Source organism: Megalopta genalis, chromosome 6 (assembly GCF_051020955.1).
Source record: "Megalopta genalis isolate 19385.01 chromosome 6, iyMegGena1_principal, whole genome shotgun sequence".
Taxonomy (NCBI): domain Eukaryota; kingdom Metazoa; phylum Arthropoda; class Insecta; order Hymenoptera; family Halictidae; genus Megalopta; species Megalopta genalis.
The window spans coordinates 8,788,938-8,815,079 of NC_135018.1; the positions used below are offsets into that span (position 1 = coordinate 8,788,938).

Consider the following 26,142-nt stretch of genomic DNA (forward strand, 5'->3'; position numbering starts at 1 on the left):
CAAACGAGAGAAATATTTTTCAACGATAATAGTAATAATAACGATGACGATAATAACAATGAAACTGTAATTCAAACTGTTCGCATACGTAAGATCATGGGTCCGTCTGGACCCGAACGTGGGGCTGCGCGTGAACGCTCAAACGCCGGTACTGCGAGGGTTAAACATTGTGTTTATTAAATGAAACTCGTTATTCATCGTCAAATTTCTTTCTTCACGATTATCTTCGCAACGATATGCTAGTCACGGCGACTGATTCGTCCATTTCGCTTCGTTTGCATTCATGGTTCTACGCGAGAGTACACCGCAGTCAAAGGGTTAATATCGAGTAATTACCGTTCCGAGAGCTAACTTCCTATTTCCTCGTGTAAAAGGACCCGAAAATCGTGATCCGACCCTGATTCGATCTCGCGTCGCTCGCCTGTAGCTGTTTACGCAGTAAATTCTCCCTAATTGACGCTCAGATTGGACACAAAAATGGACAATTTGGGGAGAGGAGACACGATTATTATTCGAGTCGTCGAAAATCGGCAACTACAATCGTATCTCCTCTTCCGAAATTGTCCGTCGTTCGCGTACAATCCGAGCGTCAATTAGAGATCATTTACTGTGCTTCGTGCCAGTTCTCGATGAACAAAGTACGTACGTACGTGGCTAAACGCCTAGTGTCCGCCACTTTCTGACTCACCCTGTACATCACGCTCGCGCTTCACGCTTTACGCTTTTTTCCACGGTTACGTTACCGTGACTTCCCGCCATTCTAACGTCCCACCCTCGCCTTTTACTTCTGCCTTTGCCTTCGCCTTTCCGTTGACGATCGTTTCGCTTCGTCGCTCTGCCACGGTGCCGTTGTCTCGCGGCGCGATAAAGACAGAGTTAGGAAGTCGCTCCTCGTGTGGGTCCGCCCGCGATTTGGAAAACCCGGACTGGCCGACCTTGAGAGTGCCGTTCTCCGCGAGAGAGAAGGACAATCGCGATTGTCCTTTCTCGATTCCTCTCCGCACACGCTCACCTCCCTCCTCCTCTCGCGCGCGGCGGCATCTCTTTCTCTCGCTCGCTCTTCCTCCGACAGATCTTTTCGCCTCCGTTCTCCCGTCTCCTCCTCCCCCACCCCACCACTCGCATTTTCTTCTTTCGATCGTTGGTTCTCCTTACCTTGCCCGTCATTTTTAATGCTCTTTGGCCTTTGTTTACCGCATCTTTCTACCGCGTGTTTGTTTCTCCCGACGATCGCTTTTCTTCTTTGTCCTCGGCCAGTCTCAATGGTCATTTTATCCTTTCCCCTTCCGTCCTTCAATTTCTTCCCGTCCTCGCAGCGCCCTTTGTCCTCCGCGGGTTCGCGTGCTCCTAGCTTTCGTAGGTGTCCCTTTCTCTTTATCCTTTTCTTTCTCGTTTTCTCGTACAATTCACGTTCTCTCGTATATCCTTCGCCTTTCACTCTGCATTATATTTTCATTTCTCGTACGCCTATCCACGTCCTTCGTTCCCTTCTCCTTCGAGCTCTTGTCGTTTCTATCGCATTTTCGTTTCTCGCCGGGTACATAATTCATAGTCCGTCCTCTCGTCGTTTCGTCTCCCCTGGCCGTTCAGCGTTTTCGATTTCCTTGAGCCGCGGGGTCCGTTCTCCTCGAACTCGGAAGTTGTCCCTTGCTCCCGCGCGGCCTTGCCTGTTCCCGAGCCACGAGATTGTTTTTCGGCCTGGTTAACTCCGATCGAAATCGCCACGACTATTTTGAGCGCCGGTGACGGACCGTGAATTACAATTCCTCGCGTTCCCGCTTGTGCAACACTGTGATCGAAATCTCGAAACGGAGAAAGTGCGGCGAAGGTGGCGGGCGGCGCAGCTCCCATTTACTCCGGCAATTTCTTTTTATTCGTGCAGCGTGCGCGCGAGTCCGAGCTCTTGATGTCTCAATGGGTTCGCTCCGACGGCAATTTCGTCGGATTGTTCCGTGCTGCGTGTTCAGACGTACGCCCCTTTTACTCCTTTATCGTTGCTTCCTGCGTGGCCGCGAGCCGTGTCTTTCACGATCGGCCGTGTGTTCCGCGAGATTAAAATCGTCTTCTCGGCGTTGCTAGCCGGTCGCGGGCTTGAGCGGACACGTAATCGTCCCCGTTGCAATTTTATCGCGCGTTTTAACGAACCGATCGCGTGCTTTCTTCACGACCGAGGGAAACAGCTGTGTACCCGAGAGAAATTTTCATCTCGACGAAGAAGCCGGAGGTTCGAATTGGTCGCGGCGCGCGCGACGCGCACTTGAAATCATTCTAAAAGCAGTTAAGTGGCCGGCAGAACCTGTATAAAGATTAGACAGAGTTTCTTTTCCTTTATTCAAGGAGGCATCGTGTCGGCGCGGCGCGGCGCGGCGCCTTTCTCTTTGCGCAACTGTTCCATTTCCAGGCAACAAAAGCCAGTCGAAGCTTCGCGTATAGCTGAGAAAAAGGTTTAATAGGATTTGCTAATCAGGTAAATGTCGAACCGCATGCGCGAATCATTTATTTCGGCTCGCTGCGCAGTGCGTCGTCCAAACGGGCAAAAATCGAGAAATCGATTTCATACTCGATTAAGAAGAGAAGCCTGCGTGATTGGATATCGATGATGAACCGAGAACGATCGTGTTGCTAAGCAAACGGCGTTATTTATGATCGTATTAATTACCTGAATCTAGAAAATAGCATGTCGGTTTTACTTCGCTTCTCGTTGTTGCTTAAACCGAAGAAATACAATCTCAGTCTCGGTTTATTTTCTTCGGCAACGGATCATTGAAAAACAGACAGACGTTTGAAAAGATAAAATGTGTCGACATTCGTCCGAATGTATAGTGTGAAACAATCGCTGCGAATCTTCAGGCACTTCCGTGAAATTAACGAACAAATATTTCGGACAAAACTTGCCCGGTATTCGGCTAACAATAAATTATCTTAATGAAAATCTGGCTGCTAATGAAAATTTGAAATTATATTATGTTTTCGATGCAAATCAACGCGTCTTCTTCCATTTTCTCTTCGGAAAATTATTAACGCGTTCAGATTGAGAATCGATTGGTTGGGAAGTTACGATTTTTTGTCCCGAACGTCTCTGCTCGACGCGATCTGTCCAGCCGGATCCATCGGGGCTCCGCGTGAAATCTTTCAAAATTCTCATTGTCGGCGAAGAGCAGCGGAAGCATCGTGTGTAATCGAGCCGTGAAATATCTCCGCCCGTTTCCCGAGTCGGGCAGCTTTCTGTCGTCGCCGATCGGGTCCCATAAATAGTTAACAGTGCGCTCACCCGCGGATACTTATCACACTTCGAAACAACATTACGCGCGATACGTCGCGTCGCTCGCGTCGCTCGCGTCGCTCGCAGCCGAGCGGCAGCGTTCTCCGCGGCAGTTTTTAGAGCGGCACGATAAATCGCCGCAGCATCAGGCAATTGCGCGTGTTCATCGCAAGAAAATACACGTTGCTCAATCCTTTAATAAATTATACGAGGCTCGGCCGCGAGAAACTGTTACCCGTTCCGTCGGATCAAATCCCATTTTATGATGTCGGATACTACGGAGCGCCGTGGAACGGCTCTACCGGCGATTTTACAATAACGTTTTACCATTCGGCGTATTTTCTGCCCGTAGAACTCTATCCAGAAGCTTTCTGTTCGAGTTCTTCCATCGAGCCAATTTCCTCGCAGGTAGATGAAAAGAATCGGAATTTATCGGTCGCGCTCCGGTTCGATTCCGCGTTTTATCTGCGAGCGCAACATTCTTAATTGAAAACGGTATCGCGTTTAATAAACGTGTTGCCCTCTCCGCGGCTCGCTCGGATCTAGGCAAGTAGAATTGGGTGGGTGTGATTGCATGGACGCGTAGCGGGAAGTAAGTAGCGTGCAGTACTTAATAAGCCGCGTGAATTACATTATTTTATGGTACGCTGCGCGGTCAAACTGGCCGCGCGCGAGAAGGGAACCCGCGGAGAATTAATTTCTTGGCAGGCTGGACGAAAAAACTGTAATACTGTAATACTGGTATCGTGATCGCATAGCGGCCGCTCATCTCCGAGCGATCGATATAACCGTTTATCGCGATATTTTTAACGCTAAACCTACCGCGGTCAACATGATCGTTTCCTTATTTTGCGATTCTGCCAACTTTAGACACTGTGTCACGGTAAACGCTCGAATAAATTATATTATTAGAGAAGGTTTTATAGTAAAATCTTTCGTTCTAAAATCTAAGTAAATTTGATCTTCTTACTTTTTTATGAAGCAACGCGCGCCAGTTACTATTACTGCTTGGTAGGTTCAGTGTTAAATAGGATCGTCCGCGTGCACGTGCGAATTCTACAAATCAAAAATATAGCGAATATACAGTGATGTGCATGATTATAGTCTCGAAGTAATTTTGTACATTGTTATTGTTATCTGTGCGAGAAGTTACCAAAATATTATATTCGTATATTTCGATTTTCTATGATTTCTAATATAGAAATATACAAATATGATATTCTCGGGACGCAAACGGTTGAACGAAATTTCTAATTTACGAAGATGAAGAAGCTTGATCGAACGAAGCCTCCTTTTTTGTTCGTCGGCTACTATGTAGATTTCTAAATCGAAATAGAACGAGACCGTCCTGAGCGGACCGATAAAAGTTGAATTTCCGTTGCCGCGGCTATTCGGAAAATTCGATCGAACGAAGCACGGTGAACTTTGAAAATGCGAGCTGAATTGAACGCGATCTTCTTAGCGAGACGAAACTAAGATGCTTGTGCACGCATACGGTGAAAACGTGTGCGCTCGATTAGAAGTTCGTCGCGCGTGTGCGGTAATTTGACAGGAAGAAGAAGGGAAGGAAGGTATCGGGTCTATGGAGAAATAAATACAACGGCGGTAAAACGGCGCATAAATATAGTCGGGCATGGGGCAGCGCTTAATAAGGTGTTCGAATAACGTTGTGCCACGCGAGCAAAGGTGCAGAGAGTCCCGGGCGAAAAGTGGTCGTCGCGCAGCGCAGCGCCGCGCCGCGACGCCGTTACATCGTATAAACCATGTTCCCGTCGTTAATTCCTCCGGTTTGCGAATTTAATAATTCCCTCCGAGCAACGTTCGAGTGTGCCGCGTACGAAACGTTCGTTATCCGATAATCTTAAGTTCGACGGAGCCGGGAAACGTCGTGTATACAACAATAATGCGACAGAATCGCACGTAAATCGTGGATCTTAACGGCGGCGTTACGGCGATGCACCCTGCGCGTTTCAACTTCAACGCTAACAATCGTTGTCTAGAAAGTCCGAGCGACACTCGCAGAGAAAAGCTTTCAGAGAAGTTTGAAGAAGAAGGGTTACACAGAGATTGTCTGTTGAATTTACAGTTTTTAATAGCGAAGCCTATGCAGTTCTCTGCGAGCCTTAAAATACATAGGGAAAAAAAACTGGCACATAATGAACTTATAATTCTCTCCGATTGCAAAAGTGTTATACATATACAGGGTGTCCCAGGGTTTAATGTTCAAACTTTGTCAGTATATTCTATGGCACAATGAAAGAAAAAAATGTTATGTAAACATAGGTCATATAGAGCTTTATTAAGAAGTTATAACAAAAATTCAGAATAGGAATAGTAATCAACTAAAAAGAAATGAAAAATAAAAAAAAATCTTCGATCGATGTCAATCATGTATTGTCAACAACGGTTATTAATACGTTTCGAAATGTATTAATAAACACAGCTTACATAAACACACGGCATGTGCTGATCTATTCAAGCCAATGCCCGCAGTAACAGCATGTTGATTACTATTCATATTCTGAATTTTTGTTATAACTTCTTAATAAAGTTCTAAAGTTCTATGTTTACATAACATTTTTTTCTTACTTTGTGCCATAGAATACACTGACAAAGTTTGAACATTAAAACCTGGGACACCCTGTATAATCCAAAATACAATATCAGTGCATAGACGTGATAATAAAGACATTGTATATTATTATTATTGTATACTGCATTATTTGTATTATTATTCGTCATTTCATATAAACGCTTACCTAAAATTTTATTTAATTACATACTCCTACAACGTGGTCGCTAACAAGTACACTGCGGATCTTTATGGAAAATAAAAATTGTCATTTAATTATAAGAAACATAATTTCGATGAAAATGCCTTTTTTTATTTAATAATTGCAATAAATTTAAAACACTATTTAATACAAATTAATAATATAAATATAATATCATAATTATATTATAATACAAATATAATATTATATACATGTGTAATATAATTACAATTATAATATAAATTCTTTTAATGTCATCACAATTCTGTATTTAACTTATTCGTTTGTTTCTTAAACGCATAAAAATCCGTGGTCTACTGATAACCTAAGAGAGTCGATGTGACCTTGAACACTAAATTAACTGAAAAAGAGAAGCGTGTTTTAGCGGTTTATCAGAGAATTTTCGTCAAATCTCGCGCGATATTGTAGAGGAGAACTACCACGAATGGGACACTTTTGTTTAGAACAAGATAACAAAAGAACTAAACGAGATCTATCCAATTCTAGTTTGAAGCATTCGAAAGATCGGTTCTTTTGCTGCAGGAATTGCATAGGAATACTATGGAAAACTTCGATTCAATTTCGACCGCACGGAATCTTGAACTGCGAAAGAAAATCGTGCGCGGTAAATGCGGCAATGGCGCGCAGCGATGCGACGTTAACAGCGATCGGGTTCTGTTACGCTGCCCGTTTTAATTGAGGATACTATGGGCAACGGTACAACGAACGAGACAAACAAGTAGCCGCGTACACCGATCTCGAAACGCCGTCGTTGAATGAATACGCGGAGCTTCCCGCATGCGAAACGACGCGCGACGCCGAGCCGTGCATAAGGACGACCGCCGCCGTAAGCCGGCGTACGTGATTAGGCGACTGCGGACATTCATGCGAATTCCCGTTTTCGCCGATCGGCTCGCCCGAGTTTTCCTTCGGAGATATGCGTATCGCGCGACCATCGGCGAAGTTTTAGATGTGAAAGAATTGCTTCTGCCGCGGCGAAGATGGAGGAGGAAAAGAAAACAGTACATTCTCCGCAATCTCTTGCCACATTGCCCATTTTTGTTTCCAAGCTGAGCGTCAATTAAAGAGAATTTACTGTAGAAGATTGTGTGGGCGAAACGGGCTTTTCGAAGCACGAGATCGAATTCTCTTGTCACCAATATTTAAACATTGAAGTAGATATAAACACACGTAATAAAGTTTCTTTTACTCCTAAGAAATTATTGCGATCGAAAAAATCCTAATCGTCGTAATTGTAAAAAAATTGGTGCGGCGAGGAATTAATGTTCAAGGTCCGAGGATGACTCTCGGAATCCCGACATCACGAGATCGCGAGGCAGAGAGATCGAACGATATCGATTGTCGAGAGCGTCTCTCTTACTGTCGCGCAGTAGTTCAGAAGCCCGAAATCATGGTGAAAATCCTAAAAATCGAGGTTGCCGCGTCACCCGTATGCGATATTATTCAAAATTGAATTTCTATACTAATCCATGAAAATTTCTTAATTTTATTAAGATTCGCAAGAGCTAAGAATGTTGAAATAGTAATCGACGTCATACAAAGTTTGCTTTGCAAGTTTAATTTAATTGATTAAAATACTTTAATTCTATGAAATTTTGAGATGTTTTCGGCGCGGCCGTCAATGTGCTAATTTACGAATTGGCTACTTCGATCATGCATCTATGGTGTGGGCAAAACGAAATGAGTCATACTTTCATATCTGAGCGGCGATTGCACTTTAAACTTCGAGTTTGTTGGGCAATCGTTTCTCGCGAGCGTGAGCGACAGTGCGAAGTGCAAAGTACATCTTTTTGTGGAAGAAATTATTTTCAATTCTATAAATTGGATATTGCTCCTGGCGGTGAGTAGATTTTTCAGCGCTATCGCATCAAGAATTGTTAACTGTTAAATTTGCAGACCGATAAATTGTAGACTCAAATTATAAGAGAAAATGGAATGCATTTATTGGCCGTCTTAGGCGGCCCTGTCTTCGAGCTTACTGCGACAATAGTTTATACTTTCATCTTGTTGGAGGTAAAAAATTGGCTGCGTCGAGCTGCACGTTTGTCCATTATAGCCATTTTTTATGAGGCAACGTATGGTACACTGGCTCACGAAAGTATATAAAACGGAATAACATTTCAAAATCGTGACAAAATACTGAAATTGTTTTCAATTGTTGCAAGGGCTGCTCTATTAGACAATGTCGAAAATTATTTTGGAGGAATTGCAATTTGTTCGACGGAAAACAAATATCTCAATTACGTGTTCTCTATTTTCAGGATCATTGGACAGAGAATACCGATTTAGCAGAAAAGAAGCGTTTCTGATGATTAAGGGACATTTAAATGGTGACACCAATTCAATAATCGAACGCTTTAATCGTGAAACATTTGATGAAGAAGGACGCGTCATCGACATCAAAACGATGACGCGGCGGCTGGAGCGACGAAGAAATGATTTTCTGCCGGATTTTTGTCAAAATTTGCAAATTCGGATTCGTGATCAGAATTCCCGAAAACGTGCAGATACCAACAATCAATTTTTCAACCATCTATCTGCCGTATTGGATCCGCCATTTTGCTTATTGACATTTGAGATTCAGATTCGCAATCGGCGACCATGAAAACCTTCACGTACAAATTATCAAAATGAAATCCGCCGATGTCTTAGATTTTGACCATGATTTCGGGCTTCTGTAACACTATACGCCAGGACTGTCGGGACTGTCGGGAGGTCGCCGGCAGGGATCTCGCCGCGGACGGTTTTCGGCGGGACGTAAAGTTTTCCTCCGCCGAAGGAAAAAAAGACTATGTGCGCGCATTCCCCCGGTGCACGTGGCACGTACACCTACCGAGTCGCGTTTTATATCTGCCGGTAACGTTCGCGGCATATTTTATACTCGCTGACTTATGTTTAATTCAGCGGAACACCGTGGCTCCGTAGCTCGCATACGGAGAGGATCGGCGAATGCGGGAAGATTGAGCGCAGATTGGCCGGGTCGAGGGAGCAAACGTCGTGAAAAAAGAACGGCCGGGGAACGGGTTAAAAATTGAAAACGCGGCAATAATTTATTTCGCTAACATCCGAGCGCGCCTTCCACGTCGACCCGTTCCACGCCTCGAGCATTTCGATGCAGCCGATCTCCTTCGGTTTCTCTTTCTTATTCTACCCTCGCTCCGCCGAGATCCAACCCTCTCGTCTATTCTCGATACGCCGCATCTATCGGCAATCCCTCCGATCCGAGCGAGGCTAATCTCAATCGTTTCTTGCCGCAATCGCTGCGCGATAAATGCGATTTTCAACCCTCGGCACTCTTCGAGACGTCTTCCTGACCCGCGAGGCTTCTTTCTTTCGGAACTTTCGAGCTTCGGGATTTTAGAACTCTAGAACTTCAGCGCTTCAGGATATTTTCGTCGGAGCTGCGAGACCATCGAGCGTTCGGTTTGCGCTAAGCTTCAGGACTGTAGGACATGAAAACCTCAAGGGTCTCGCAACTTAGAACCATCGAAACGACGATGCTTCGACGCAGACTGGTTCGGCGAAGGACTAAAGAGACCATAGGACTCCTCGCAGTTGACGGAGCTAACTATTTCAACAGACTTGTCCATATTTGCGTCCAACCGGCGAGGCGCGCGACCCGCGACTCGACATCGATGTTCGATAAATAAGGGAGAAAGCTGTTCAAGGGGGAGGGGGCGGGGTGTAACGTAATGTGCTCTCGAAAACGGCATTCGGAAAACTATGAGCGGGTCGCGTGGGCGTCGAGGTTTTCTTCTCCGAGTCGTCCCACGTTTCGCAATCTGTCGTCACACCCGCGCTTTACGGGCCGTTGGTGGGTGGACCACTCTATTTACTATATCGTATGGCGCGTACTGCTTCGTGCAAGCGTTTTCTTTAACCGTATTACCAAGAAATATCGGTTTTGATATTTCCGATTTTCTGTCAGCTCGAGGATGAGAGAGATTCGGAGGTCTCCTAGGTGCTACAATAAATCCCCTCCAATTGTCTCTCAGCTTGTAGACAAAAATGGATAATTTGGGGCGAGGTGATACGATTATTCGAGCCGCGTGGCTCGTTCTTATAGTTGTTGGTAATCGACGACTATGACAAGCTGAGGGACAATTGGAGACAATTTACTGCACCACGAATCGTCATCTTGTTATGGTAGATTATAAAGGGTGTCCATTTTTTGTCGTTACTTTGAAATTTCGCGGCATTTAAATTGTTTTTACTGGATTGCCATATGTTTATTTGATATTCGACAAGTGGAGACATTGCGGCGAACATTGCGGTGAACAAGAACGTAGAGATATTCGATTCAACGACGCCTGTTTATTAAAAATTCTGAAAAATTCTGAAAAATTCTTACACATTCGATGAAAGTTATGTATAGCACACACTGTGCTATAATTGCTATAATTGAATAAACATTTTATTATTATTCTATTATTATTTTATTATTATTCGGTGTCGAGCTGTTTTTACTCGATTTCTCACACTGACCATTTGATATTTTACTAAAAATTATGCGTAATTATTATTTATCGTATATATAACAATGAAACAAACTTATTGCGACCCAGTCTTGTGGCGGAATTTAACTCTTCAGTTCTAAATTTGTTATAAACTATTTCTTTAACGCATTAAATGAACATGCAAGCACGTACCATTGATGGTACACGTGGCGCGGAACATGTTAAACTACAACATTATTATATACTCTTACTCGTGTACTAGCTATTACATTATATCCCATAAGAAATTGATTGTTCATCCCGTTAAAGGACAAACATTATTATTATTATTATTATTGTTACAGAACCTGTGAGAGCATCGACCAGAGCGGAGCGACCGTGAAATCTGCGAAAATGTCCGTGTTTGGTACAAGAGTCGGTCGAAGGAATCGCGTTTCGATTGCTTGGCGTAACAGCGATGGAAATTCGGGTGCGCAGGTTTCGTTTCGATAAGAAGAAACGAAAGCGAAGCGTTCCGGATGGCGAGGTAGCGAGCCATCGAGGAATTCTCGAGCGGAGAACGCGAGGCTCTCGACGCGGACGTAAATTTTCTGCTCGGAAAACCGACGAGGATATTCGCGGGGGCCATGATTCTCGCGGATTCGGACGGCCAGGACGCTCGGCGTTTGCGAACTTGTTTGGCGCGACTGAAAGAGGACGCTCGGCGTCGTATTTTCTATCGTAAAATCGCGCTCGCGGGAACGCTATCGCGGGAATGCTCTCGTTCCGCGGCCGGGTCCATGGCACTTAGACGGGAACAAGAGCCAGGCTCTACGATCGCATCGACACTGCGGAGGCGAATGTCTCCAGGACCAGACTATCGTTACACCGGCCACGATGCAATCGAGAGCACCGATCGATGTTTCCTGCGTGGCTGCTAAAGACATAACGTTCACGTGTTTACGATACCCGGCCGCGACGATAATTCGACCCGTAAGGGCGTACGCGCGTGCTCGTATGTATTTCTATTCTCTGTATCCTTTATATCCTCTGTATTCTCCGCGACCTCCATATATGTATATACAGGGTGGCGCACGGAACACGATCGCTTTAATTTATTCTACTGCCAGTGGCCCGATCGAAGATTTTGTTCAGCTAAAATAACATGGTTTAAGGAGAGCTCGAAGATGATCGTACCAAATGTTTCGTCGACCCTACTTTTCCGGAGTTGTCAAGATCACCTTCAGCTTTTTGTTGGTTGACCTGTAATTATTATTGCATCCATCTTTTAGGGGACGCCGAGACGAATTCGGCAAGCATCATAACATATAGTTTGATCTGAATCTAAAAAAATATTTGTGGGTTCACCTATAAATGAAACCTTGATAACTCTGACTGAAAGAAGGTTGACAACAAGTTTGGTGCAATCGTCTTAAAGGATCTCCTCAGGCAATCTTATATTAGCACAAAAAATTCCCAATCGAAGCACCAGCAGCAGAATAAATGCAGCTGATCACGTTCCGTGTCCCACCCTGTATATCAGCGCAGGTAAGCCGCGACACGGCTCCGCCCGTATTATTCGCGGTTTTGTCCCGAGAATTGTTGCGCTAGCCGTGAGCTTGACAGCCTTATTCCGTCGGCCGATATGCTTTTTACAGACAGCGCCGCGGACAGCACTCTCGATTTTACTGGAATTTCGGCTCCGAGACGCCCAACCTTGTCGATCCACATTGCGCATTCGAGCAGGCACCAGCCAGTTGTTCTTGAGACGCTTCGTTTTGCTGCTCTCGAATTGCTGAATTCGTATGCAAACATTGATATTCCCCGATTTCAATTTACGATAAATTTGTTCGTGGCCGCTATAATGAAGAATTCAGACCCCCGAGGGCAAAGCTCGCGTGTCTCGTTAAAGCTCGTCGAAGCTCGCACTTTTGATTCGGAGTTGTCCACGTCGAAGCGTGAGAACGATCCGCGAGTTGGCCGCATTTTTCCGGCTCCGAGAATGGACCGTCGAGTAGTCTCTTAAGTATAATTTCAACGAGAAAATGGGCGACCAACGGTTCAGCCGAAGAAAACCTGAACGAGATAAATGGTACGGGGAAGCGGTGTGTGCCGAGATAATAGAGGTCGCTACAAAGGTGCACAGGAAACGCGATATCGCTAATGACACGGCATGGAATATTATATTCGCTGTTGCCATTCTCTGCACAAAGTAGCAATAAACGGAGAGAAAGGTACCTCGAGCGATCGATAAAAACGTTTCCGCTGGAAGATTACGAGGAAGATAACGAGGCACGTTCGCGGGGCTGCGATATCTCCGCGGGATCGGGGATTAATTGCTTCGGATAGACGTTCGAATATCAACCTCTAGCTGGACACGGAAAAACAACGCTGTTCCGCATCGGTCGATTCGCGTTTCTTCGCTGTGAACTTGCTTGCCTTTCCGGAGAACTGGAAAACAAACCGCACAGTGTATCGACGCTAGTTCGCATTTTGCCTGTAACCCTCCCCAAAGGCGGTGATTGGCTTCATTTTGACTCAGAACATTTAAATCGTTTGATTAATTAATTGTCGACAATCGAATAAAAGAAATTGCTGTTGCATTTTAGGGACAACAAATAGGCTAATAACTCTGCAAGAAATATCTTATGTTTTGGAAAAATTGTTGAATAAAGCTGAATGAATTGTCATATAAGTATGTAATTATACAATAACATAACAACTATACAATAACAATATAATTATATAATAATCATATAATAACAAGACATGCTCATAAATACAGCGAGCCACGAAAGCGTTCGCACACATTCTAAAACGCAACAACTATTTTCAAGTCGAACTAAACTGACTTCAGTTGAACCAACTTAAACGAATGGTTGAATTTTATTTGCAAAAGATAAACATGATGATCTAGAGAGGATCGTTCTGTTCCAGTGCTCTAAAGAAAACGTGAATTTTCGTAGTCGGAGACTACATTTGTAACAATCTGGAATTACAAATATATCGTAGAAGATGATTTAGCAACGTCTATGTATTTGTCAGCAACCGATCTATGTATATTAATCGTGCATACTCCCATCGAACGAGAAAAAAAAGGATTCGGGCTAACGAAAGACGAACGTCCTGAAATAATCCGTGCGCGCGAAGAGTTAAGAGAGTCGTTCGATGGTAGATAAACGTACGAAGACAGGGAAGAAGGGAGCGTTTGTTGACGGAAAAATTGTCGCGGCGGTGGCTGCCGAGGCGATTAATGCGATCGAGAGGCAAAGTAGCACGATAAGCCAGCGATACACGAAAGAAACCGAAAGGCGAGCGCGAGCACGAGCTCGAGAGCGCGAGAATTCGTGGCTAGGAAAGAGAAAGGGTTCCAGGAGGCGTTCTCGGAACGTGGTATGGATGGCATCCTGGCAGGATAATACTGTCGAGGCTGCGGCTGCATACGTGGACGAGTACACGACGCGACGCGACGATTGTGCTCGCGTACCCCGGTATTATAATGGATTCAAACTAAGGGTTTGTATTGAGATATCAGTATGTGGCCGGGCACCGGTAATGGCCTCCCGTTCTAAGAACCCGCCTCCTGTGTATCCAGAGCAGATAGGATATGCGCAGTACTCACTCCACACTCCCTCCTTCGCCGTGTGCAACCTCGGGGCTATAACTATCTACGTGTATATACGTAACCCGTGTACCCGTAATCGTAATCGGACTTCATCCCTCTTCTCTCCCACTACTTTATAAAGAGGGACAACGATTTTGGTATCTCGTGCACGGTGTGCTATGCGCTGCTGCTCATCGCGATCGAATGGAGGTCGACGGAAATTGTTGGGAAAATTCGAACGACGCGCTCTCGATGCAATTTACAGTGGCCACCAAAGTGTTCGTACACCTTTTAAAACGGAATAACTTTTTTAGAAAATCGACTAGACGACTTGAATTCTTTTTTTTAGATGATAGAGGGACTAGTATACTGGACAATGACCAAAATGTCTTTTCTACCATCGTAGTGATGGGCCCTTGAATCTCGGAAGCCGTCGGCGTCGGCTTTGCTTCGGCTTCGACTTCGGTTTCGGCTTCGGCTTCGGCGCGATGGAGCGCTTCTAATAGTCGTAGCAGAGCAGAGCGGGCCGGCCTGCATCGGTCTCTATCGCGGCGTCATAACTTACAAACTTGCATTCATGAACGAAACGGTGAGAGGGAGAACGTGCCGTCGTAAATTCTGCTACGAAGCCGTGTGCAGCGTGTATAGGAGTACCCGCGGAATCAAAACGCGATACTATAACTTCTCGAGCGGCGGCGGTTTCTTTTTCTTGCTCGCTCTTGTTCGGTCCTGCTCTCTTTTATCCGCAGTTACTCGCTCCCGATCTCGCTCGGATCGTTCCGAGCTTACGACGCTCGTGCGTAATCCAGCGTGCCCGACAGACGTTTGATAAATATCGGACGAAATCGCGGTACAGGCGCGAACCGTTCCCATGACGCGCTAAATCTCGGCAGACGGAAGGCAACGACGACGACACTTCGCGCCGCGCTCGGCGCTGAATTAGACTCGCGAGCCGACTAACGAGGCGGCTTCGATCGGATTTGATTAATTTCTCGCGAGTACGCGCGGAAGGCGAGCCGTGTGAATCGATACGTCGTCGAAGTTGCGCGATTTTTGTGTTCTCCGGTTCTCCGCTCGTTATAGGAACATGCGAGTAGCTCCCGCCGAAGATGAACGAGACGGCGATAGAAAGATCTTTATCCTACTGGCAAAAAATAGATATAGAACGATCGGTGCAATGTAAAAATTCATAAAGGGGACAGGGAGGACGTACTCTGACGTACACAGGGAAATAAATAAAGGATAGATGTACGCACGAAGGTTTAAGAGAGTGACTGAACGAAAGAGTGTAAGAGTAAAGTAGGTCTAAGCGAAGCATAAAGAATGCGGAGAAATCGAAGAGTGACTACTGTAAAGTACAGAGTGCTTGTAACTTAGTGCGTAAGCGTCATCTTAACATTCGAATGGAAAAACTGATATCTGAATGTCGAGTTTCTGACAACTAATATCAATTATCATATGTTTCGAGAAAGCCTATAGAAAAACTAATCTATCCAAAAAGAATAACATAAAAAATATGATGAAATAAATTGACAAATAAAAAGATGAATGATCAGAAATGTACCCAATTATATTTTATCAGAAAGGTCCGCCGTTCGAGGGTTAAGGCTAATATGATTTGATAAACTCAGATTTAGAAGATAACATAAAGCTTATGCGATAGAGTCTACATTACCGAAATATAATAGTATAGAATTAATACTCTGCGTAGGAGTTTAAGTATAACTGAGGCTGTCATGTATAAGACTGGAAAAGAGAAACTGAAACAGGGAAATCGAAATAAGAGAAACAGAATACAATAATAAAAAGCCTACCGTTAGGTTTCGTATGTTTAGAAAGCCGAGCGGGATGCAAAGAAATATTTGTTATATTTTGTACGCCATATTTTAGTTTTGATACATAAAACGGAGAAAATGTTAAGTTGCAATATTAGAGTACTATGTTACGTTATAACATACAGGGTGTCCCAGGTTTTAATGTTCAAACTTTGTTAGTGTATTCTATGGCACAAAGTAAGAAAAAAATTTTATGTAAACATAGGTCGTATAGAGCTTTATTAAGAAGTTATAATAAAAATTCAAAATAGGAATAGTAATTGCATTAGAATAGTGAAGCATTGGCTTGAATAGATCAGCACATGCCGTGTGTTTATGTAAGCTGTGTTTATTAATACATTTCGAAACGTATTAATAACCGTTGTTGACAATACATGATTGACATCGATCGAAGATTCTTTTTTATTTTTTATTTTTTTTTTAGTTGATTACTATTCCTATTCTGAATTTTTGTTATAACTTCTTAATAAAGCTCTATATGACCTATGTTTACATAACATTTTTTTCTTACTTTGTGCCATAGAATATACTGATAAAGTTTGAACATTAAAATCTCGGACACCCTGTATAGTGATAGCTAGTTGTAATAATTCTAAGAAACTATGAAACACTGTGCAGAACAAAGATGTAACGGAAGATGTGTAAAGCGAGGATAGTTTAGTAAAATCGCGACACCTGAGCAAAAATAAATACACTGCGATAATTTAGTTACTCCAATTCGATGAATCGAAGATAAATAGAGATTGCTGGCGGCTAAACGCGACACACACGCAGGAGCCCTCTTCCGGCACCTGCTCTTTATTGCACCTCCGCCACTGGCTACTTCGGACCCACCGAACGATCCCGTACATCCATTCGCGTTCAAGTCGTGTCTTTTTTCAATTCTTTTTCGTGAATCCCTTGCCATACTTTAACAAGCCTGACATAAGTGATGGAGATTTCTAGTAACAACCTGTTAAGTATGAACGCCACTCCGTTGTTTTTAGTCCGCATAAAACTCTGATTCCTCGTCATCGGTATTTAACCCTTTCGCTACGGGCGGGTTCTCCACCGCGGTACTTCCGCTGAACGGAGCGCCGCGACATCACTGCACGCTACGCGACGCCGATCGTCAGCGGGAGTACCGCGGCGGAGAACCCAAGCTGCTTGAATGTTTTCGTACGAAAAAATTTCTCTCCAAAGGGTATTTATAAATAAAGGGTATTCCAGGGTATTTATAACGTCTGAGCATGCGCTCTTTAATTTACAGTATGAGAGGAAATAACATTATGCAATATAATGCATCTTATGGAAGGCCACTATAGTGGCCCATAGTACCTCAGTGGCATCTTATGAAAGGCCACTATAGTGGCCCGTAGTACCTCAGTGGCATCATACGAAAGGACACTATAGTGGCCCGTAGTACCTCAGTGACATCTTATGGAGGGCCACTATAGTAGCCCGTAGTAGCGAAAGGGTTAAAGGTATTTAAACAATTAAGTAAATGTAGACACGCGATATAAATATAAATTCTCATTTTTCTTCTTAAAAATGATTAGAATCGAAAAACTTTCGGTCGCTGTAACTGTGAAAAAAAATGGTACGGCAAAGGGTTAATGTTGCTTCTCTCGTAAAGCTGTACAATATTTGCACGAAGTTTTCCTGCAGTTTTACGAACGAACATCTTCCATCCATCGAACGAGAATCATTGCGACGCGAACGAATCGAACAACGGCCAATATTCGAGAACGGCGAGGGTTGTCGTTGGTTGATTTTTAGGATGAGGATTATGCGCTAGCGAATTTCGCAACGTCGCGTCGCGTCATTAAAAACAGAGATCGAGGCGAGTCCGACTGGGAGGGGGAGAGGGGCACTCCGTCGATAAAAAGCAAGAGAAAGAGAAAGAGAAATAAAAACTGAAAAAAAAAGAAGCGGAAAACGGTCACGAGCGGACGAGGCATCCGGTATCGTAAATCACTATCGACCTATTCTATTCAAATGAAACTCGTGTTCTCCCTCTGTGCAACGTCTTTTGCCCGATCCCCTCCACGCGGGCCCGTTATTTCTTTCTTTGTCCGTGCAACGGATCGAGGGATTTCGTTTGACTTCGGATTCCTCCGTTAACGAAAGTATTAGGGGGCTTATCCGGTATTCCGAGCCGGCCGATTAAATTTGCGATTAAATTGAGGCCATTTGTATTCGTTAACGGGGGGACACGCCGAACTATGCGCGGGACGGGACGCTGCTAATGAAATCGCATGATCCCATACCGGTCTCCGGCGACGAGACCTCTTCCGCCGTGCCTCGCCTACGATCTCGCCGATCGCAGCCGCGTTTCAACAATTTATGCGAACACATAATATCGACTTCGCGGTGCACGCTCGTAACTAACGGCTGAATGCTAAATAGAGATCCAGATAAATTCGCATCTCTAGCTAATAAGGTCAGCATCAATCATCTTTGCGCCATCGGCCCGGCCCGGCCCGGCTTCTGCTGCTACATGTTTATCATTTCCGATAAGAGTAAACGAGTTCGTTGCGAGGAAAAATGATCGGCGGGTTGCCAGACAGGTCGATCGCAGTCCGTCCGTGCGCGCCGGACCACGATAACGTTCGAAAAATATTTCCGTGTCGCTCAAAATACATAACATTTGTTTACCGGATACCTTTCTAGATAAATACGTCGTTCGACGAGGACCGTTAATTCTCTTTTAATGTTAAATGCCACGCCGGTTTTACAGAAATTGTCCGTAGCGCCACGATGAATTTTCTTTTACGCGATACATATAATGTTGAAATATTATCTGCAATAGATAAGTTACAGCGTATTACCATGTTTGACATGTTAATTGCGACAGGGGTCACTGTTTGAATCGACGATGGTGATGATACAAAATTTTAGATATTAACATTTGTTTTAAATTATATATAATATAATAATAATAATATATATATATATTATATATTATAATATATATATTGTTATATATATATATATATATATATATATATATATATATATATATATAATTTAAAACAAATGTCAATATCTAAAATTTTGTATTATTACCATCGTCAATATATATATATATTCCTACCAATTTGGACGCGCCGGTCACCGGTGGCCCCCATGGCGTCACCGCCAAGTTAAGTGCCGGTCACCGGTGACCCCCGTGGCATTCAACGTGTTAAACGTCGTCCGCGCGATTTACCTCGCTTCAGTCGTTTTCTTCGCGTCGTCTTTTCATTCGGAGCAATTATTTCGATCGTTCTTTCGTTATTTAGAGCACCGTTGGAACAGCATCTTTTTCGCACTCTCGACGAACCTTCGTCCTTTGAACTCCCAGCGCGCGACCTTCGAATTTCTAGCGTTATTCCTGATTATCGTCTTATTTCCAGCCGCAGAATCCGCTCGGCCCAATTTTGTACCGCGAATTATGGAACGCCCTGTGTGTCTCACAATCAATTCTTTCAGATTGAAAATTCGATGCGCGGCGCGTAAACGCGTTTGAGATGTTAAGAACGCTCGCGGACTAGAATAAAAGAACTGCGTCAGCAAACATTTGCTCTTCGAGCCTTCCCAACCGCGCGCTGTTCGAAATTCTGTTGCCTGTATCCGCGATGAATTGAAATATTTGATCGGTGGCCGAAGTCCCGATAGGCGCGGAAAGAGAAGCACGGCTGCGAGCGCGACGAACGGAAAAGATTAATTTTGCAATTAGGAGAAATCGGCAAGGTGGACTTTCTATCTAATCGGAAACCCGGTGGCTCGACGTGATTCGTATGTCCCCGCGTCCTCGGCCGCCGGAGCCCGGAAACGCGTTCTCCCCCACCGCCTTCGTCGCCGTTCGATCGCTGGATCGTCCGATCGGCAGAGCGCGGGCTCCGATGCCGGAGAAAAAAGGGACGAAGAAAAAGCTTTGGAAACCCGTCTGTTAAACGTGCGTAAAGGCTGGCTCGTATGTAGGCGACTCGCGGACAAGAGTATCGAGCGGCCTAACGGTAAAGCTGCGTACCGAAGAAACTCGATTGCTGCACGACTGCCTACGTACAGTGCGTAGCGTACCGGGGACAAGCGTTCGCCAGTCTACACGCGTGTACGCTCGTTCGAATGCCCTCGCGTTCACAGGCGCACTCGCGCTCGCATTCGCACTAACATTCGCGCTCGAACACGCGACCGCGTCCCAACAAATTCGGACAGATGGAAAATGCTAATTACCGATAGCGTTCAACGGTCGCGATAGCGCGAACGCCGAGGAAAATATGTTCCGCTCGCGGAAAGCAATGGCCGGAGCCGCTCCGCTAACTGTAAAGTAAAGCGATCCCGACCGTATATATTTCGATCGCGATTCTTCGCGATCGTTCCTTCGTATCGATTCGGACCGTTTCACAATGCGTCTTACCAACGGACGAACGTCGAACAATCGATTTCACTCTCGGTTCAGAAGAACAGAGCCGTGATTGGAAATCTCGATGATAAAGTAGAGAAGGCCGTGCGTTTGTTAAGCGAACGACGGCGTTGTTTATGATCCTATCAATAAACCGAATCTAGAAAATAGCGCGTGAAATTTTATTTCGCTTCGCATAGGAGTTAGGATCGAGTTCCTGCTTTTATCGCTTAAAACTGAAGGAATATTTATCAATTTTGGTTTATTTTATTGGCGACGGATTCCACTATTACGGATTATATTATATTATATATATATAAATTATATTATATTATTATATTATTATATTATATATTATATTATATATTATATTATTATATTATTATTATATTATATATTATATTATATATTATATTATTATATTATTATTATATTATATATTATATTATTATATTATTATATTATTATATTATATATATAAATATAATTATATATATATAAAAAAAAAGAAAATATATACAAAAATGTATCGAGATCTGTTGTTGCATTTTGTTCGTTCGACTTAACGGTTCCTGAAAATAAAGTTCTTTTCGTGGAAATCGGGAATTCTAAAATTCTTTGGAACAACAAAATAAAGTTCGCCGATATCTCGGTCAGGAGAACCTGTTTCGAGAAAATCAAAGACTCTAGATACGGACATGGAAGCCTGCGTTACAATCGAATGCGGGAAACGTATTATCCGATTCACCGTTTCCTGTCAATTACGAAAAACGATCTGCGCATAATAAAGTAATCGAGCGCGACAAATTACGGCCGCATGTTTCCTTGGTAATTGTGTATAACGATAACGAGACCCCGACGAGCGTAATTATTGCAAAATCGTGAATCGCCGTAACATCGTCGCAGGAATCCCATGTTTTCGTCGATCGCGTTGCAGCGACAGAGCCGCTCATCTCCGAGCAGATCTTGGAAATTCATCGAACATCTGGGAAACGATTTTTTTCTTTTTTTTCTTTTCGAGGGGAGCGTGCCAGCGCACGGTGACGCGTGGAATCGCGAACGCTCGAAAAAGCGGGCTACAGAAATAACCGTTGCACAGGTCGCACGATTAACAAGCCGTTAATGCTTGCAGTTTCACGTCTAACTCGAAAATGCATGTGCGTTCACGGCCATATAAAAGTAGAACGAGGGGAAAGCCAATTACCGCAAGCATTTCTTTCGCACCGCCGCGCCGCGACGCGCGCGGAGATCTTCGTTAGACTGTTGCCAGCGCACAGTTGTCTGGCGACGCAGCGATCCACGGGCAAAAAGCAATTTTGCAACTTTCATATTTTCAACGATTGTTTTTTCGGATACGTTTGCAACCACCCAGAGCTTCAAAATTGAAAATATTCGTTCATTCGGACTGCATCGATCGCGGGAAATAGAAACTAAGTAAAAAATTGATTCCTGTCTTAATAACTTTATCGAATCGAGGATAATACTCTCAATCTTTCTACTATTTTTAATCGAAGTTACTTATCTTTGTCATAAACGCATAAAATCCACAATCCAGATGTAACGTTGCGAGGCTCGGACAATGAAAATTTAAAGGAACTAATTTTAAAAATTTTAATTATTACCGAGTGTATCAATATAGAAGTTTGCATTATGTTATTATGCTGGTAAGTTGGTATATTTTAGTCGTTCATTTATCATGTGTCAATTTTTTTTATTGTATATACATCTATTGCAGTACATATACACAACAATTTAAACTTTAGTTTAAACTTTAATTGAAAATTGTTCAAACGAGACTTGTTTCATACGAAAGCTGATTCATTTGTTATTAACACGTTCCGTACCACGTGTACCATCGATGGTACACGCTTGCATGTTTACTTAGTGAACTGAACAAATTGTTTACAAGAAATTTAGAACCGAAGAATCAATTTCCACCGCAAGAATGGGCGTTGATAAGTTTTTGTTACATTGTTATGTGTACGAGAATTAATAATTGCACGTAATACATCAAGTTTTAGTAAAATATCAAAGTGTAAAGATTCGAGTAAAAAAAGCTCGGCACGGAACGTGTTAAGGGCGTATCAATTTCTGGTGCATCACCTCGCACCCCTCGGCTGAATGGTATGTGAAAAACAAAGCTCGGGTAACGGAGCTCGAGCGGTAAAGTTCGTCGCTCAACGCTCGTATCCAATTTGCAAAACAAAGCATTTCCGATCGATGCTTTAAATGTTAATACATATATTCGTCTCGATAATATTCGAACAGGTGTCGAGACGAATTCGACGATCTGCTACACAATAACCTTAAACCTTGTGAAACAACGCTGAAACGATATCGCGATTCAGTCGCGGATAAATTGCAAACGATACCGAGCTTAATAAACGCTGGAACCGCGGAAATATATGGCCCGAAGTCGAGCGGCCCGGCGAGCCTCGAACCACGACGACGATATTGGCGAGGCTTCGTTCAATTTCGAGAAACAAGTGTCGCCGTTTTAGTGCCGCCGTAAAACGCGTTTACCAGCCGGTTCGCGCGTACATATTTAGCATGGAAATCACGCAGCCGCTTACATTGTGCAGGCCTTAATAATTCGAATCGGCGATTCCTCGCCGCGCGAGCGTGCGACCCGGCCGTTTACACGCGCCGCGGACATAACTGTGCATCGGGTCGCTAACGCGGACGATCCTTCCTTAAAAGCTGACTTATCTACGAATTACCGAACACAAGCGTCCGCCGCGATCACGCGACATTCCTTCCGCGGAATTGATGGCGCGCGTGACGTGTTTGTCATCGTTAGACCCGTACGAACTTTCTCCGCCATGAAATTTGCGAACGCTCGACGTAAACAGGAGTTTGCATCCCCCGTCTATGGAATTTATCGTAATCGCCGATGATTATTGAATCCCCTGTCGGTAACTCCAACGATCAAAAGCACGCGAACGCTCGTTGCACTCCCGGTTCCGCGAACAGAGAAAAATCAGTCGCCTAACTACGACGATTACCGTGTCGCCGCGCACGTTTTAATTTAATCCTAGAACAAATGACTTGAGTCGAAACGACTGGTTCTCGATTTTTTTTCTTTTACAATTTACCGATGCTGTAAAAACGTTTTTGTCAGAAATTTTTATACCAACTACGTCTTTCAAACATACAGCGGATGACGAAAGTATTCGAACACTAGTATAACTTCGAATTCTACGCCATATATTTAAATAAATATACATCGAGGGGATAAGATACTTTACGGTATATTAAAGCAGAGTATGTAAATGTCAAAATGCAAGGAATTTTCGATTCAGTGTAAAACGTTATCTACATAATTAAAAGAATATAAAGGAACATCAAATTTTCGTGCAACACAAGTATTCGAACGGCTTATAAACTTCAGTCGAAAAGTTATGAAAATAAATTTTTTTATTCATTTTTATTACTAATTTTAAACCTCTACTGTTTAACAATATGTTTCAAGAAGTTTGACATTTTAAAAATAAGCATTTATTTAAGATCGATGTCGTGTTTTTATCTCTATTTTATATGATTTTATGATTTGTTTATAATATGTATTCTTTTTGTTGCAATTCAAATGACCCTTTAATGTATATTTGTTTAAATATATTAGAAGAAGTCGAAGAAGTCGAAGTTGTATTAGTGCTCGAATACTTTCGTTTGTATATTACAATAACAATCGTAGGTAGCTCAAATGAATCCGACCCGTCATTGTTATAAAACAATATACATTGGTCACGTTTAGGACACGATAGTTCTAGCGTTAAAGAGTGAACTTCGGCGTTCGTTTAACTTCGAAGTTGCTTCAGCAGTTTACGTGGAAAATTTAGATAGGTGCATACTATACAGTAATCTCTCCCTAACTGACGCTCAGATTGTGCCCAAAAATGGACAATTTGGGAAGAGGAGATGCGATTATTCCGGCCTCGCAGCTCGTTTTCATAATTGTTGACAATTCGTAACTATAAAAACGAACCGTAAGGCTCGAACAATCGTATTGCTTCTTCCCAAATTTTTTGGACATTTTCGCATCATTTTTGTGGACGATGTGAGCGTCAATTAGGGAGACTTTACTGTAGTTCGATGAAGCGGAGAAGAGAGCAACGTAGAAGCGTGTAGCGCGAAGCGAACAAGGAAGATCGACCGGAAAATTTGAATTCGTCGTGCATTCCACGGATCGGAAACGAGTCTAGGGGCAATGCATCGTTTTACCAATTACATTGCCAATTACACATCTTGATTCTGTGGAACGTCTGGTGTTCGCGTCAACCCGAGGTCGCTGGTACAATAAGAACTTCCGTCAAACGTTTCCCGCTTCGCACCGTCTCGAGTCCTAATCGCGACTAATTTGATCGCAGTCGACGATAACGTAGCCCGATCTCGTTCGCAACACGTCCAACTCGATCGCGTCGAAGAAAAATGCGGTCGCATGCGATACGCGGCTGAACCGCGTCTTTGTCCGCGGATAAAACTAATCCGCGGCTCGTTACGGGCCGAGGATATTTATTGGTACTGTTATTATCGCAGTTTTACCGCTTCGCGAATTGAAATTTCACCGTGATAATGTACCCTCGTTTCGCGGAGCGTGGCCGATGTGTGGCGCGACGCGCGAGCTCTCGCGGACGAAAGCGGACGATCACGAAGACTAATGAGCCCCAGGACGCCTAAATAATTATGCACGGTAAAACAGCTACGCCGCGGAGGTGCGGCGGGCAGCGACAGGAAGGAACGACCAGTTTTCGGACCGTTACTAAATCTGAATTACGTCGTGAAACCAGCGGAGTTTATTGTTCGTCGAGTTATCCCGAGAAATCCGGGCTTTTAACGAATGCCGAGATCCCATATATTTTTCGCGTCGCGTTCTGGCCGCGCGAACACTCCAATAAATCCGAGAGCATTCTAAAAATATCAACTTTCCAAGAGCACGCAACCGACTTTTTAATTGGCAATCGTTTCGCGGCGTCAAGCCTCGCGTCTAGAAAATTGAAGAGCGGCTATCCAGGCTCGAAAAGGTGCGGGGTTCCCCGGAAAGAATCATCCGATTTCAAAAATTTATATTTTAAAAAATTACGCACAGAAAATTATAATTCAAACACGAATATAACGGGAAAATGTGCGAGTTTTACTTTTTACCCCATTGGCACTTGGAGGTTCGGAATTTTCTTAGCACGGAACTAACAAACCGTTAGATTGGTCGCAGTTCATCCGATAATATGGTTCTACACAGTTGGCCTCCGAGATCACCCGACCTAACCCCATGCGACTTCTTCCTCTGGGGATTTGTGAAGGATCTTGTCTTTGTACCACACCTTTACCTACAAGTGTAAATGAACTGAAAAAACGCATTTGTGATGCTGTACAAACAATTACCAGAGATACATAACACCGTGTTTGGCAAGAACTTTCATATCGCAATGATATCATACGTGTAACGAAAGGAAGTCATATTGAACACTTGTAAACAAAAACTCACACATTTTCCCGTTATATTCGTGTTCGAATTATAATTTTCTGTGTGTAATTTTTTAAAATATAAATTTTTGAAATCGGATGATTCTTTCCGGGGAACACTGTAAAGTGTTGCAAAAGTAATCCGTCGTCTGCGCTCGGAGCACGCAAATTAGATAATAAACAAATGTGTGCCGGTGGAACGTGTTTCGATCGCGACAAAATGGCGAACGGGACGCGTCGTGATATCGTAATGCATCGAAATGGCGAAAGATAGGTAGGGCGCTAGAATTTTAGCGAACGGAAACTTTCTTTCATCGGAACGGTACACGCGCGGGAAAAACCGTTTTAATGAAAGCGGCGCGGCGCGGCACGGCGGCGTGCTGT

At 43.7% G+C, this 26,142-nt stretch overlaps 1 protein-coding gene across 2 annotated transcripts in view; it reads right to left on the minus strand.

The window, feature by feature from the left end:
- Nucleotides 1-26,142, minus strand: part of Ets98B (DNA-binding protein Ets98B) — a 104,185-nt gene that overhangs the window by 58,014 nt on the left and 20,029 nt on the right. Inside the window, exon 2 of one of the 2 annotated variants that reach the window (XM_033476396.2) lies at nucleotides 4,233-4,318. The exons of the other annotated variant lie outside the window; for it this stretch is intronic. The gene's annotated coding sequence lies outside the window, so the exon portion shown is untranslated. The remainder of the gene's footprint in view (nucleotides 1-4,232; nucleotides 4,319-26,142) is intronic. 2 annotated transcript variants of the gene reach the window in all.